Here is a 16,302-nt window from a genome sequence, read left to right on the forward strand (position 1 = left end):
CAGTTATACTTTTAACAGTCTGATGTGATGTTAAAAGTTAAGAGGAAATAGTGTGGTGCATTGATGTTACCCACCAGTTAATTACTGTTTGCCTTTAAAAATATTTATTTATTTATTTGAAGGGCAGAACTGCAGACAGGGACAGGGCAACAAAAAGTGAGGGAGAAAGGGGGGGGTGCGGAAACAAAGAGAGAGAGAAAGAAAGAAAGATATCTTGCATTCACTGGTTCACACCCTCTATGGCCACAATGGACAGGGCTGAAGCCAAGAGACAGGAGCTTCATCTAGGTCCCCCATGTGAGTGCAGGGGCCCAAGCACTTGAGCCATCTTTTGCTGCTTTCCTAGGCACATTAGCAGGGTGCTGGATTGGAAGTAGAACAAAAGGGTTCTGAACCAGCGCCCATATGTGATGCCACCATACCACAGTGCTGGTCTTTACCCACCATACCACAGTGCTGGTCCAAACTTTTTACCTTTAGAAGTTTTGTTTAATTTTTGAAAGATCTGTCTTTTAGGAACCAACATTGTAGCATAGCATGACAAGCTTCTGAATAGTGTTGGTATCCCTGATAAATGCCCATTTAAGTCCCTGTTGCTTCACTTCCAATCCAGCTCCTTGCTTGATATGCCTGAGAAAACAGCAGCAGGTGGTCCAAGTCCTTGGGTTCATGCAGCTACATGGGAGACCCAGAATAAGTTCTGGGCTCCTGTCTTCTTTGACCTGGTATAGCACCAGTGCTTGTGTCCATTTGAGGAATATGCCAGCTGATGTAATTATTTTTCTCCATGTCCTTCCTCTTTCTATATCCCTTGGCACTCCAGGATACTACCTGGAGTTCAGGGTTAATTTAAGCTGATGTCTGAGTTTCATGTTAGTTATGTTGACAATACTGCATGAGCGTAAGCTCTGGTTAGGAGTGTTTCTGGGTTCCTGGCTGGAGCTTGGGTCAAAAACTGACACAGGCTTAATCTGTATTCTACAGTAGGTGTTTATTTATTTGAGAATGACACACACACACACACACACACACACACACACACACACACACAAATCTTCCATCCTCTGGCTCATTCCCCAAGAGAGAAAGAGAGGGAGGGGAGAGGAGAGGAGAGAGAGAGAATGAATATCTTCCACTTACTGACTCACTCCTCAAATGACTACAACAGCTGAAGCTGGACTGGTTTAAAGTCAGGAGGCTAGAACTTCTTCCAGGGCTTCCATGTGGATGCAGGGGCCCAAGCTGCTGGGCATCTCTGCTTTCCCAGGCACATTAACAGGGAGCTTGTCAGAAGTGTAATAGCCAGGAACCAAACTGGTGCCCACGTGGGTGCCAGTATCACAGTGCCATACAGCACAGGGCCTAGGTGTGATTTTTCTAGTGTGTCTTTTCAGAGAAATTATTGAGCTTCCAGGGTCTGAGGTTTTGCAGGGAACTCGCTTCTACCTGTGTATATCTCAGGGCGTCAAGACAGTATCTCCTGCCCCGCCCCGTGTGGCTTTAGAGCACACAGCTCAGTGTTACTCACACCACAAGGTGCTGATCCCTCAGCCGCCGTGTTTGCTGTCTCTGGATTCTTGGTTTTGAGCCCTGGGGATTTCCATTTCTTTCTCAAGAGCTCAACTATGTGTTGTGAAAGGAGCTGGTGATATTTTGCTCATCACTTACAGTGATATGGTTATCAAAGGCTTTTTAGGATTTTGACTCTGTTATGTTACCAGAAGAAGATGTTTGTGACACTAATTTCCAGAACATTGTGGTAAATTAGAGATGCTTGGGTTTCCAGAGGGACTCATTCCTGGTTCCTCCAGACTGGATCTCCTGGGACACAGGTCACTGGTTATCTCTGGGGAGGGGCTGTGGGTGTGACCCTTGCCCTGAGAAGGAAGAAGTGTGGGCATTGGCCAGGGAACAAGTGAAGTTCTAGAAGGGGAAGGATTGTTCCAATGTGTCAGATGCCACAGCAAGGTCATGTAAGACCAAGACTGATTTCACAATCAGCAGGTCTTGGCCAGAGTGGCCTCTGTGGGATGGATGGGAAGAGGCCCACTGTGTTTTCATTCTGGAAGGATGCTCCTTGGCCCTGCTGTTCCCAGTTGTCTCCTTCGGAAGGACCTCTTTCTCAGTGTGTGGTTGTTTATGTTCTCTTATTTTCAGTACTCTCTGCTTCTGACTGTGCCCTAGGTAGATGAGCTTTATCTGTCAGGGAGGCCGGATTTAGTTACAGGATCTGGCCAATGTGGACCTGTGTCTCTCAGAAGACAGAATGGAAGAGGCAGTGGTTTAGCTGAGGTAGTTAAAGGGGGAGGGTAGAAGGTGTTATCAGGTTCTTTTATTAATTTTTTAGATCTATTTTATTTTACTTTTTGCTTGAAAGAGTAGTAGAGAGAAGGAGGGAGATATGGAGAAATCTTTCTGCTGGTTCACTCCTCAAATGGCTACAATGGTCAGAGCTGAGCCTCTCTGAAGCCAGGAGCCAGGCACTTCCTTGGGGTGTCCAATGTGGGCACAGGGACCCAAGGCTTTGCACCGTGTTTGTTGCCTTCCCAGTGCACAAATAGGAAACTGGATTGGAAGGGACTAAACCTGGAGCCCACATGGGATACAAGCATTGCAGGCAGAGGATCAGTCTTCTAAGGCACTGTGCCAGCCCCGGGTGTTAGTTTTTACATGAAGCTCTGCTGCACAGAATTTCTAAAAATGATTACAAAACATCTAAAGCATACAAAACAGAACAGTACTTTATCCTCGTTTATGCTTCACCTAAATTGGTGAACTTTTGCACTTTTGCTTTATCATTTTTTAAAAGTACCTTTTCCTTTAATTGTCTATGAATTTTAAAACCGTTTCTAAATTTATTTATTTATTTGAATGGTAGAGATGGACTGGGATCACTGCTCAAATGTCTCCAGCAGCCACGGTAAGGTCAGGCCGAAGCCAGGAACCAGGGATTCAACCCAGGTCTCCTTTGTGGCTGCTGGGGACCCAGCTATTGGAGCCACCATCTGCCATCAACAAGGACATTTATGAAGCATGGAGCCAGTACTCGAACCCAGACACTCTGATTAGGGATGTCGGTGTCCAAGTGGTGTTTGAACTGCCGCACCAAATGCCCACACACATTTTTTTTCTTTGAGGGGTGGCACATGAGTTTACTCCCTAGATGCTGCTAACAGCCGGGGGAGGGGGGTGCTGGGAGCCAGGAGCTCACCAGTCAGTCAAGTGGGTGGCAGGGACCTGATCACTTGAGGCATCTCGGTGGCCTCTCCTGGTGGGCATCAGCAGGAGGCTGGAGTCAGGAGCCAGAGGTGGGCACTGAATCAAGGCATCCCAACTACGAGGGCAGACATCTGCCCCCAACTCTCTTCATTTTGTTAAACTGTTTCAGAGAAATCCTTGGCATAGTTGATGCATATCTATAAATGTTACTATGCAGTATGAATGCTTTTTCACGTATAGTACTGTTCCTACACCTAAAATACATCGATTATTATTCGCTATCATCTACTATATAGGAAAGCCTTTTTTTTTTTTTTTAAATTCAAATGTGTGAGTTGTTCTTTCTTCGGTGACTTTGCACTTGTCCTGCCCTCTGCCAGGAAGGTTCTGCTGAAGTCAAGTCCTCTGCCTGTGCTGTGTGTCACTGTCTCATCTCTGCTGCTTTGCCATATTAACTGTGGGCCTGGTTTCTGTCTATCCTCTTTCTTTAGGTTGTAAGTGCCATGAGTGTAGAGACCTTGTAAGTCTATTTTTCAGTATGTAAGACCTGCAGAGAGGGTGTAGCATACAGAAATGAAGTATGTATTTGGAAAGAACAGAGCTATTAAATTAATAATAAGGAATTCCAAATTTGTTTAATATTTTATAGCCATTATCTCTTTTCTACAACTGAGTTCTATTCCAGAACTTGTCTTTTCTCAAGAGCTTTAACCAACAGCTGTGTTTGTAAAAAGTACTGGGCTCTTGTCCCTTTCAGGACATTTAATCTTCTAAATCCTTAAAATATTTGGTAAAATGTAAGTGAATAAAGTTACTTCTGACCTGTTAAGAGGTGGCGTTTTTACTGACATAACTCTCATTTGAGGTCACTTTATTTGAGCTTGCAGCTAATAAATCTGCTTGGCTCGTGTGAGCAGGATGGAATAAGCTTGTAGCTCCCATATCCTTTAATTATTTGGACTTCTTTTATGTAATGCATCATTTGCATTTCACGGAAGGGGTGTTTTTAAATTGTTATATTGTCAGTTGTTGAGAATACTCTTTAGCATGAGTAAAAATGTAATTGAACAAAACAGGAATGATTCTGCAAGTAAAGACTTGGATTCTTTTGAAGACCAAGTAATTTTAGATCTACAGAAGAGCTGCAAGAATGAAACGAAGAATTTCTCTGTTTCTTGCCAGATCCCCAGTGTTACATTTTGCCATATTTGTTTTATTATTGCTGCCTGCTTACTCTCTTTTTTTGGAGCTGTTGGAGAATAAATTGTAAAGCCATCAGTTTTTGTAGCCACTGTACAATGATCAAAACCAAGAAATTACTATTGATATATACATTGATATACATAATGCCTTTTAGTAATGTATAAATGTTATTCAGATTTCCCAGTTTTGTCATATGAAAACAGCTGTTGTGTGTATTAGTCTTTTTAAGTCTGAAACAGTTTTTATTTTCATGCTTTTTTTTTGTTAAGACTTCAGGTCATTTTTTTTTTAAATTGGAAAGGCAGATATACAGACAGGAGGAGAGACAGACAGGAAGATCTTCCGTCTGATGGTTTACTCCCCAGGCGGCTGCAACGGCTGGAACTGAGCCAGTCTGAAGCCTCTTCCAGGTCTCCCACGCGGGTACAGGGTCCCAAAGCTTTGGGCCATCCTCGACTGCTTTCCCAGGCCCTATGCAGGGAGCTGGATGGAAAGCGGAGCTGCTGGGATTAGAACCGGTGCCCATATGGGATCCTGGCGCTTGCAAGGCGAGGACCTTAACCACTACACCATTGCACCGTGCCCCAGGCTATTTGTTTTATAGCAGGTCCCTGAGTTTGGCTTTTTAGAACTGAGGTGTGAAGTGTGATAGGTGTCCTGGCAGGAAGCATGGGATGCTGATGGATTGGCTCCATGGCAGGTGGTCACTGTCGTCACTTGGGTAAAGGGGGCCTGCTGGGTGGACTTCTCCATGGACAGGACATGACCTTTCTCTTTGTGTGCCCTAGTTTTCTTTGAGGATCATTTGGGACTCCTCTAACTTCTTGTCCACCTGTTTTCTTGTGTGTTGATGAGTATTAATTATTGCGGCACTTGTTTTCAGCAGTATTTTCTAATTCCATCATTTTCGACACTTATTAGTTGGCATTCTGACAGTAAAGAGGAGCTTCCCTCTCATTTATTTATTTATTTTTCTTTCATCAGTATGAGCTCTTAGGTTCTAATTTAATGGTTTATAATTTGTCAGTTAAAATATTGTCTTGTTCAGCCAATAGGAGCTTTTTTGACTGGGTCCTATGAAATTTTGACATGCCTCCATCATTTTTTGAGTATTTCTGGAGCAAAAAGATATTCTAGGCCAAGACTTGGCAAACTTGTTCAGCAAAGCAGCCAGATTGTAAATATTTTCAGCTTTGTGGGCTTTTTATCCCAACTTCTTCCTTCTGTGTTTGCAGCAAGCAGCAGCTGTAGTCAACCGGTAAAGGCGTGATGGGATGTGCTACAGTAAAGTTGGCTTAGAAAGCCAGGTGGCGGAGTAGATTTGGCCTGGGGCCTTAATTCGCCAACTCCTCTCATTTCTGTACTTTGCTACCCAGTCTCAGCATTGGCTGTTTGTCCGAGGAGCTGCTTCACTTTCATGGCCAATGGTGTTTAGAAACCGAGGTCTGGATACTAGATACACTCCTTGCTACTGAAATGTCATCGGTTCTGGGCTTGCTGAGCAGACTCTCAAGTGCTTGATCTGTCACCTGCTCCCTCTCAGAGTGTGCACCGGCAGGAAGCCAGGATTGGAGGTGGAGCCAGGACTTAACCAAGGCCTGCTAACGTGGGATGCAGGTGCCCTGAGGAGTACCGCCAGTGCTTCACCAAACGCCTGTCCTGCTGCTGCTGGCTTTAGCTTATTGATAGACTTGTATACTTTTTTAATGATGGCTGTTATATTAATTTGTATTTTCACTAACAGTGTGCAAGAGTTTGTTTTTCTGTATATCCTCATCAACACTTTCTGTGTTTTGTCTTTTTTGACATTTGTGACGTGACATTTTATTGTTTTTATTTTCATATTCCTGAATATTTTTTTCATATGCTGAATATTTTTCTTTTTTAAGTTCTTTTTTGTTTCCCTTTCTAAACTTAAAAAAATTATTTTATAATTTTATGATATAGTTACATAGGCCCTGGGATTTCCCTTAACCTCTCCCCAAGTCCTCTTCTCCCACACTGAGTTCCCCTATATAATTACTATAGTATAGTTCTTCATAAACATATGTCCATCATTGCGGGCATGGACAATGGCACAGAGTCCAGCATCCTATTGTTAAGATATAGTTAACAGTTTCACTGGGAGTCCATCTTTGACCTAGAAGTAGAGATGCATGCTGCATTGTGTCCTCACGTCTGGATATGATAGTCTCCATTACACAGTTACTGTGCATTTCCTCAAATATAAAGCCACACACACACACACAAAATCAATAACAGGAAGAAAAAAAAAACACAGTAATGTGTCACTGAAGAAATAAAAAGAAAATCAAGAACCTTCTTGAAGAAAGTGATGCTACTGTATGATCTATGAGTCATTGAAGAATTTAATGGGAAAGAAGAGAGACCTGGCTTAATAGGCACTGGGGTCTCCCTTCCCGCTCCCCATGTCTGAATGTTTTTGCATGTTACCTGTTGACCATATGGATTGCTTCTCCTGAGAAATGTCTGTTCGGGATCTTCAAAAATGCATTATGTGTTTTCTTGCTGTTGACTTGTTCATATTCCTTATGTTTGTTTTTCTTTCTTTTTCCCCAAAGATTTATTTATCTGACAGTTGGGGTTAGAGACAGAGAGGGTAGGAGAGAGAGAAAGAGAATTGCCCATCTGCAGGTGTACTCCTCAGGAGCCAGGAGTATGTTTCCATGAGTGGCCAGGCCCAAGCATTTGAACCATCTGCTGCTGCTTTTCCTGGACCCTGACAGGGACGTTGAGCAGAAGTGCAGCAGCCAGAACACAACCCAGATGGGATGGTGGGGTCGCAGGCTGTACCACCACGCTGGTCCCATTGGTTACGTTTTCTGGATGCTGACTCTTTGTCAGATACAAAGATTGCTTCTGGGTTTACTTCTCAGAATCTTGTCTTAGACTAACGTCATGGAGCTTTTGCCTCTGTTTTCTCCCTGTATATTTTAGTTTCAAACATTACATTTACATCTTCAGTGCATTCTAGTTGGTTTTTCACACAGACTATTAAAGGAGGCTCCAATTTCATACTCTGCATATGGTTATTCTGTTTTACCAGCACGATTCATTACAAGCTGCTCTTTTCCAGCTCTGTATTTTGGCATTTTGTTGAAGACCAACTGAGTGTAAATGCATGGATTTATTTCTGGGCTCTATTCTGTTCCATTGGTCTTTTTTTTTTTTGTCAGTACTCTGTTGTTTTGGTTAGTGTAGTTTGAGATTATATTGTATAATGCCTCCTTGCTTGAAAAGTAAAAACATACTTATCTTTTGCTTGGGGAAGGGAAAGAGATGGAGAGAGAGAGAGAGAGAGATAGCAAGTCCAAGAGGGGTCTCATTTTCTTGTTCAGTCCCTGCAGGGCTGCAGAGGCTAGGAGTTGGGATTGGCTGACTGTGCTGCAGCCAGGAGCTGGGAACAAGCCTCCTACGTGGGTGATGGAGGCTCAAGGATCTGGATCGTCACCACTGCCTCCCAGGATCATCGTTAGCAGGAAGCTGAAATTGGAAACCAGAACTGGGATCAGACACAGACACTGCTGTGGAATACAGATGTTTTAACTGCTTGGCTAAATGCCTGCCCCTTTTGGTCCTTTTATTCAATGTGACTTTGGGGTCTTTGGGATTCAGTGTGAATTGTAGGGTGTTTTCCCCTTAGTTTTGTGAAGCTGTCTTTGGAATTTTGGTGGAGATTGTGTTGAGTCTAGGACAATGTTAATTATGTCAGTTCATCAACATAAGAGTCGCATCTTCTTTGTGTCTTTCAGTTTTCCATCGATGTATATTGTTTAAGTGTAGTCAGGATAATTTGCTTGCATTTCATCACATTTTAGACTTTGCTCCCTTCACTTGTGTGTATTTTATTGTATTTATTTTTTTGAGTATGTGAGACATGAATGTGGCTCTGAAAATCAGATTAAAACAAGGCTCGTGCAGTGACATTCTGCCCCACATTCATTTCTCCCTTCCCAGTTTCTAGAAACAATTTATTCACCCTGTTCTTACATACCCCCGGTAGGTAACCCATCTCTGTGGTTTCTCCTTTTCTTTGTTGTGTGTCTTCCTGGTTGTGACATGAGTAATGCAGTTCTTGCTTTACATACAAGGAAACCGACCGAGTCCTCTCCTGTGATGAATCCATATGCTCAGAGTCCGAGTAGAACATGTGTGGGTGGTGAAATAAGGGACCTCAAGTGAGTCATGATGCCAGAAGGGCAAGTAGGAACTTCAACAGATTCTGGTCTGGTTTCCTCAGGCTTCATCAGGTTCCTGCTTCAGATTCAGAAAACAATCAAGGGGCTGACATTGTGGTGACGTGGGGTAAGCCCCTGCTCGTTACTGTGGCATCCCTTATTGGGGTGCTGGTTCAAGCCGCAGCTGCTCTGCTGCCAATCCAGATCCCTGCTGATGTGCCTGGAAGGCCGTGGAGAATAGATCAAGAACCTGGGCCTCTGCCACCTACCTGGGGACCACAGATGGGGGTTCAGGCTCCTGGCTTTGACCTGGTCAAGTCTTGGAAGTTGCAGCAAATAGGGAAATGAACCAGTGGATAGAAGATTTCTCTTTCTCTTTTCCTGTCAGTTTGCATTTCAGACAAATCTGTTTTTTAAGAAAACACAGTGCTTTGGTAGCAGGGATCTTTGTGATGGCACTCTTTCTCTCTCTTGGCACTGCTGCATCTCGACCACTGTCCTCCAGCTTGAGGTGGCCCCTTGTCTGATGTGCATTTGCCATCATAGCATCTCATTTTTCTGTCATCCTGGAAAGTTCCCTTGCACTTCTTTTGTACTGGGTCTCCTCATTTTTTCCCATATCATCCTTTCTTGCACTTTGTCATCTTGCTGGAGCATAGCCTTTAGTAGCTTAATGAGGAAGAATACGTGACAATTTTATGGTCTGCATTTGTGAGAATATTTATCCACCTCCCACATGCTTGATTGTTAGTTTGCTTAATTTCCTTTTCTGCTTTAAAAAAATGTTTCCCTTCCTTCTTTATAATAATGTAATTTATATATATTAACTGCTTCTAATGCCTAACATTAATTTTGAAACTACAGTTTTTACTTTGGTATCATTTCCGTTTTTTTATTTTCGTAATCAGAGAAACAGAGAGAGAGGAAGAGACAAAGAGAAATCTTCATCTGCTGGTTCACTCCCCAGATGGCCACAACGGCTGCAGCTGAGCCGCTCCAAAGCCAGGAGCCAGGAGCTTCTTCTGGGTCTCTCACATGGGTGCAGGGTCCCAAGGCCTTGGGCCATACTGTTTTACCAGCTGGATGGGAAGTGGAACAGATGAGGTATTATCATTGTTCTGGCCCCATTGTGAAGGGAGAAGAAAAAGAGAGAGAGAGAGAGATCTCTTTCATGTGTTGGTTCACTTCTTAAATATCTGCAGCTGCTGGGACTGGAACAGGCTGAAGCCAGGAGCCTGGAGTTCTGTCTTGGTCTCCCATGAGGGTGGCAGGGACTGAAGTGCTTGGGCTGTTTGCCGTTTTCCTAGGTGAGTTAGCAGGAGCCAGGAACTTCTGGTTCTGGGTCTGTCACATGGGTGTAGGGCTCCAAGGATGTGAGTCATTTTCTACTGTTTTCCCAGGCCACAGGCAGGGAGCTGGATGAGAAGTGCAACAGCCAGAACATGAACTGGTACCCATTTGGTATACTGGTGCGGCAGGTGGAGGGTTAGCGTGCTATGTCACCATGCCAGCCCCTGAAAACACTTCTAGTAGATAAGAGACTGAGGAGAGAGGTTAGAGTCGCAGTGAAGAGGCCTGAGTTTCGGGAAGGCGCTTTTGTAAGACATCTTTGGTCTTTTAGGTAAAAATGGATGGAAGAAGAGAAATCAGTGGTCTGTTAAGAAACTCTTGTCATCTTTATGCTGTAATACTGCAATTACCAGAGTTCAGTCAGTGCAAATCAAGTTGGGAAGGAAGTAATCTATTTAGGACACATTTTGTAGGTAGTATAGACAGAATTTGGTAATAGGCTATTAATGGAGAGAAAAATCAGATGACTACTGTTTGCTCCTTGGGGAGATAATGAAGTCATTAATCTGATGCAGTGTGCAGGTGGAAAATTTAGTTTGAGAAGAATAATAAGTTGAATTAGAAACATGTTGCATTGAAAGTGCTTGCCAGTATTACTCAGCAGGAAGTTGGAAAGTTAAAGAAGAACTTTGGAAGCAGGGGAGGAGATGTAGCTTTAACTCTTTAATAGAGGTGAGAGATGGGGCTGATGATAGACCCTTGTCAGGACTGTGGGAGAAGGAGGTAAGTTGCTGCCTGTGATGCTGGCATCTCATATGGGCACCAATTTGAGACCTGGCTGCTCCACTTCCGACCCAGCTGCCTGCTAATGTGCCTGCGAAAGCAACAGAGGATGGCCTAAGTACCTGGACCCCTAAATCCATACAGACAACCTGAAGAAGCTCCTGGCTCCTGGCTTTGGCCTGGGCCAGCTCTAGGTGTTGTGGCCAGTTGGGGAGTGAACCAGTGGATGGAATATCTCTTTGTTTTTCTCTCTCTGTGTCATTCCTGCCTTTAAAATACAAGTAAATCTTAGAAAAAAGGAGCAAGTGATAGAAAGAGTCAGCAAGGAAAATCTGGGAACTGTTCATGGACACAGGTGAACCAGAGGGTTGCGTCATAGCCAGGATTAAAAGGGTTTTAGTTCAGAGGGCTGGTCAAGGACACACTGCACGACAGACAAACAGATGCCTAAAAGTAATGAGGGTTTTTCTCTAGGAGTACCCAAAACCTTGTTTTATTGTGGAGATGAGGTAAAAAATCATATTCTGAGGTAGAATAAGGAATATGTCATGGAAGGAATAAAGAGTGTGAGGTCAGACTAAATTCAAACTTTGACAAGGATGGGAATGAGAGGAAAGGAACGGGATGGGAGCTGGTAGCCTGATGCGGCAGGAGGGATGGAGCGCAGGCCCTTCCTTTGTTGGTGGGGAATGCGTGTGTGAAGAGAACAGTGGGTGTGGTGGAGCTCTGCAGTGGCTGGATACAGAGGAGATGCAAAGCAGTTGAGGCGAGGCTGCGAGATGCGGGGACTTCTCTAATCCAGGAGGAGGAGAAGATGAGTGCTCAAGAGGGTTTTGTCAGGAAGAAGGCCATGCAGCACTGAGGGCAGACACAGACTGTGGGGGAGAGCTGAGCGGATGTCGATGCTGCCACTGCGTTCTGCGTGGGAGTAGTTGGAACTAGTCTTTCTTCAGATAACTAGAAGGGCCAGGCGAAGATTCTGCTCCCTCTTTACCCCACCCCCCAAATCTGCTGCAAGCTGTTTAAGAGGCAGTGTGAGAGTGAGTGTCTGGGAGAGGCCAAAAGCCTTGGGAATGGGGCTAGTATTGGCAGCCATTTCTGTCCAGCTTGCTGAGTTTCACAGAAATCAAGTGGAAAAATGAGTAGTGTATTTGATGGCCTCTTCAGACTACAGGGAAAAGGGTTAGAATTCTGGCTCTGCTAATGGGGGTGGGGGTGGGGGCGGGGGGGGGGTATGTACTCCTGTGAAGCTCTACTATTTGAAATGGGACCCTGAAGGCCACAGCTCCCTGCAGCCCCACTTTGAATACTTTAGTCTCTGAAAGGAGACTGAGCTGATGGGTCACCTTTGTCTTAGGTATTTGGCAGGAGTGAATGGAAATCCAAATTGGAAGATATTATCATTGATTTGACCTCAAATTGTTATTAGAACAATTGTGGAGACATAATGTGCAACCATAATAATGATAAAAAAGGGTCAGATATAATACAATCAAAATAACATGAAAAGAGCCAAGCAGAAGCAGCAGGAATTACCTTTATAACTATCAGAGCTCTCATTATTGGAGTTTCCAGGAAGACACTAACGTAGTGATGTTTATCTGGTTCAAAGAGATGAGATTGAGTATTTTCACTGGAGAAATGAAAACTTTCTAAAAAAGATTTATTTATTTGTATTGGAAAGTCAGATATATAGAGAGGAGGAGAGACAGAGAGGAAGATCTTCTGTCCATTGATTCACTTCCCAAGTGAGCGCAATGGCCGGAGTTGAGCCAGTCTGAAGCCAGGAGCCAGGAACATCTTCTGGGTCTCCCACACAGGTACAGGGTGCCAAGGCTTTGGGTCATCCTCGACTGCTTTCCCAAGCCATGGGCAGGGAGCTGGTTGGGAAGTGGGGCCTCTGAATTAGAACTGTCCCCTATATGGGATTCTGGCATGTTCAAAGTGAGGACTTTAGTTACTAGGCTATCATGCTGGGCCCAGAAATGAAAACTTAAAAAAAAATGAAACAGATTCTACACCTGAAAATATAATTGACATTAGGAACTAAATGGAAGGTTTTGCACATTAGACAGAGCTGAAGAAAGAATTAAGGGTGTGGAGTAACTCAGAGAAAAAAGAATAAGCTTCAAGCAGGGAGCTGGATGGGAAGTGGGGCCACCGGGATTAGAACTGGCGCCCATATAGCATCCCAGTACATACAAGGTGAGGGCTTTAGCCACTAGTGTATCATGCCAGGCCCTCAACTGCTGTTTGAAGCTGGATGGACAATCTGGCTGTGCACATTGTGGTGCACAGATATGAAAGACTTCTGTAGGTGCTGAAAAACAGCGCTGTTACAGGTATTAAGAAAACTCAAGGAGTGAGCATTGTGCGACAGGTTAAGCTGTCACCTGTGGTGCCTGCTTCACATATTAAACTCTAGATCGAGTCCTGCCTTTGTGTGTCATTTGACCCTGGGGATTATAATTGCTTGGCTATCCCAACCCCAAGCCAAGCCTTCTGGTTGTATGGCTAGTTTCAAGGTGGGACACCATCTCCAGGAACCAGGATACAGCGTGGCAGTATATGAGTAGCTGTCCTTCTGGAATTCAGTGAGGATCAGAAGCTGCCTTGTACTTGGCGAGTGTGTCAGGGTAGAGTGTCTGGGACTCCCCCAGGGTTGATGATCCTTGTTTGTTCTTCATCATCATCATCTTTTTGTTTTGTGTATTTTGAGAGTCAGAACTATAAGGAGGAAGGGAAGGGGCAGAGAGCGATCCTCCACCCGCTGGTTCACTCCCCTGATGGCTGCAGCAGCTGGGACTGGGCCACACTGAAGCCAGGAAGTAGGAATTTCATTTATGTCCCCATTGGGTAGCAGGGGTTCAAGAACTTGGGTCATCTGCTGCTGCTTTTTCCCGGGCCATTAACAAGCTGTGTCAACAATAGAGCGGCTGGGACACAAGCTGGCGTCCATATAGTATGCTGGCATTGCCAATGGCAACTTCATCTCGGTGCCACAATGCCGGCTCCCCTTGCTCATCTTCTGCTTAGTATCTCAGATCTTGGAATCTTTCCATTGCCTTCCAGGGCTTTGGTTCCTCAGGTGAGCTTAGTCAGCCTGCTTGACTGTCTGCTCGTTCTTGCTAGCTCAGTTTTCTGGATTCTACGTTGTTGTTTTTTCTTGCATTCTTTGCTGATTTGTTTTTAATGTGGTTCCCTTCAATGATCCTGTTCTGCTTGGTGTTCTTATTGCTTGCTCATGAACACAAGCTCATCTTTTCACTTGGGGAGGGGCTGCTAGACACCTGTGCTTGCCCAGGTACTGTGGAGCTGCTGGGTGGTGGGGGTGAGCCCAGCCAGTCTGTTTCCTAAGCTAGAGGGTGTAAGGACTTATTCCAGTATCTCACCCTGGACGAGTAAACTTCTCAAAAGGAGATTTTTTTTCTTTTCTTTTTTTTTTTGTGAAGGAAGGGATTGGGACCTCTATGTTCAGATGGTTGTACCCCCTCCTCAACTGGCAGTGCCTCCCCTGCCTTTTTAAATCTTTTTTTTCTTAAGATTTATTTATTTATTTAGAAAGGCAGATTTACAGACAGAAGGAGAGACAGAGAGAAAGAACTTCCAACTGCTTGTTCACTCCCCAAATGGTTGCAGTGGCCAGAGCTGAGCCAATCTGAAGCCAGGAGCTTCATCTGGGTCTCCCACCTGAGTGCAGAAGCTAAGGACTTGAGTTCTCCTCTGCTGCTTTCTCAGGTCATAGCAGGGAGCAGGATAGGAAGTGGAGCAGCCAAGACAAGAACTGGTGCTTGGAGGGAGAGGGTTAGCCAATTGAGCTGTGACGCCGGCCCTGTCTTTCCTGATGAGATCTTGTATGGGTAGCTAGGCTGTGTAGTACTCCACTTTCAGTTCTGTCTGCTGTTTTTGAATTGTTGACTACTTGCCCCGAACCCCTTGGTCCACTCAAGGCCAGGAGCATTTGTGTTCTTACTCCTGGCGAGCAAACCCTGCTCGTGACCCTGACTTGCTGCTTGTTTTCTTAACTGCTGGCTCTTGGTTCTTTTCCTACATCTTTGTTAGCTTCATTGTTACGTCTTCTATGTTTCCCTCCCTGGGTTACTAAAAGTTGCCCTGTCCCATATTTTATCAGGGTAGAGTGGGGCATGGGACTTCTGCAACGTTAGGGGCCCTCACAGCCATGGCACAGGGAGGAAAAGGTGGTTTGCTTTTTCCTGTCCTAGCCATCCTCTGTGTCAGTGTATCCTTTCTTGGCAATCATATCATTTTGAACATTCTGGGCTACCACTGTTGTGCAGATGGCTGGCTAATTTCTCCCCCTGAGTTATGCTCCAGCTTTCAAGTATTTGGCGGCTCATTCTGCGTGCAGATGTGTAATAAGCCAAGTAGAATTCATCATCTTCTCCAACGCAGTGACACTGTAGGAGGTTCCTTTGTCCTCCCTGGAAACCTCACCGGATCACCACATCCTGGCTGCCCTCCACATCTGCCTGGTTGCCACCTACTGCCAGTCTGTCTTGGGTAGGACCATGCTAAGGGCCTCTGTAGTGTCTGCTTCCATCACCCCAGTGCACGCTCTCCTTGCTTTCCTGTACCCTCTGCTCTGCTGAGGTGCAGTTGCCTCAAGTCTTTCCCTGCTCCTGCCCTCTCTGAGGCCTGTGCCAGGCTAATTTTTCCCAAGACACAGCTCTAGTCTGTTTGACCTTCTCTGCTGTCCATTTGCACTTCAGAAATTCCCTCGTGCCTTTGAAAAGCAAGGCTAGTTTGCTAGACCCTCCAGCTTGTTTTAATTTCCTTGTCACATTGTCTCTCTTCATATGGGCTGGACTTTTGCCAAATGATGTTAAGATTGCAACACTGCCTGTGGTTTTGTTTGCGCCCCTCCATTTGTTTTCTTTGCCAGCTGTGTGCTAGTCTCCCTCTATCCTGAAGTTCTGTCAGACCCCTGACTGGGAGATATCTGCTTTTTCCCTCCTAGGAGTGGGCACTTACCCCTACTTACTACTTCCCACCTTGGGTCATTGTTTCAATAGCTTTCAAAGTCTAATTAGCCTTTGCACCTGGGGTGGTGCCATGCAGAGGTGCTGGCTGAGGTCAGGTGGATGAGTGCATTCCTGGCACAAGGCCTTGGCCAGTGTGGATTCCTGGGTTCCTTTTTTTGTCCCCTTGCTGTCTGTGGAAGGCCAGCTCTTCCTGGTTTGTTTGTTTGTTTATTTATTTATGTTGGAAAGGCAGATCAGATTTACAGAAAGGAGAGACAGAAAGAAAGATCATCCGTCTGTTCATTCACTCCCCAAATGGCTACAGCGACTGGAGTTGATCTGATCTGAAGCCAGGAGGCAGGAGCTTCTTCTGGGTCTCTCACACAGGTGCAGTGTCCCACCAAGGCTTTGGACCGTCCTCTACTGCTTTCCCAGGCCACAGGCTGGGAACTGGAGGGGAAGTGGAGCAGCCAGGACACGAAGTGGTGCCCACATGAGATCCTGGCGCTTGCAAGGTGATGATTTAGCCACTGAGCCATCGGGCTGGGCCCTCTGACCGTTTTTAGAACTGGGTTGACTTTATCTCTGAATTGCTTTGGGTGTCACTGACTGGCCTGTTACCCTTT

At 45.1% G+C, this 16,302-nt stretch overlaps 1 protein-coding gene across 1 annotated transcript in view; it reads left to right on the plus strand.

Moving 5' to 3' along the window:
• Nucleotides 1-16,302, plus strand: part of DIS3L2 (DIS3 like 3'-5' exoribonuclease 2) — a 332,757-nt gene that overhangs the window by 39,978 nt on the left and 276,477 nt on the right. The window lies entirely within an intron of this gene.

Source organism: Ochotona curzoniae, unplaced genomic scaffold, assembly GCF_017591425.1.
Source record: "Ochotona curzoniae isolate NIBS_2020 unplaced genomic scaffold, NIBS_Ocur_1.0 contig_2294, whole genome shotgun sequence".
Lineage (NCBI taxonomy): Eukaryota > Metazoa > Chordata > Mammalia > Lagomorpha > Ochotonidae > Ochotona > Ochotona curzoniae.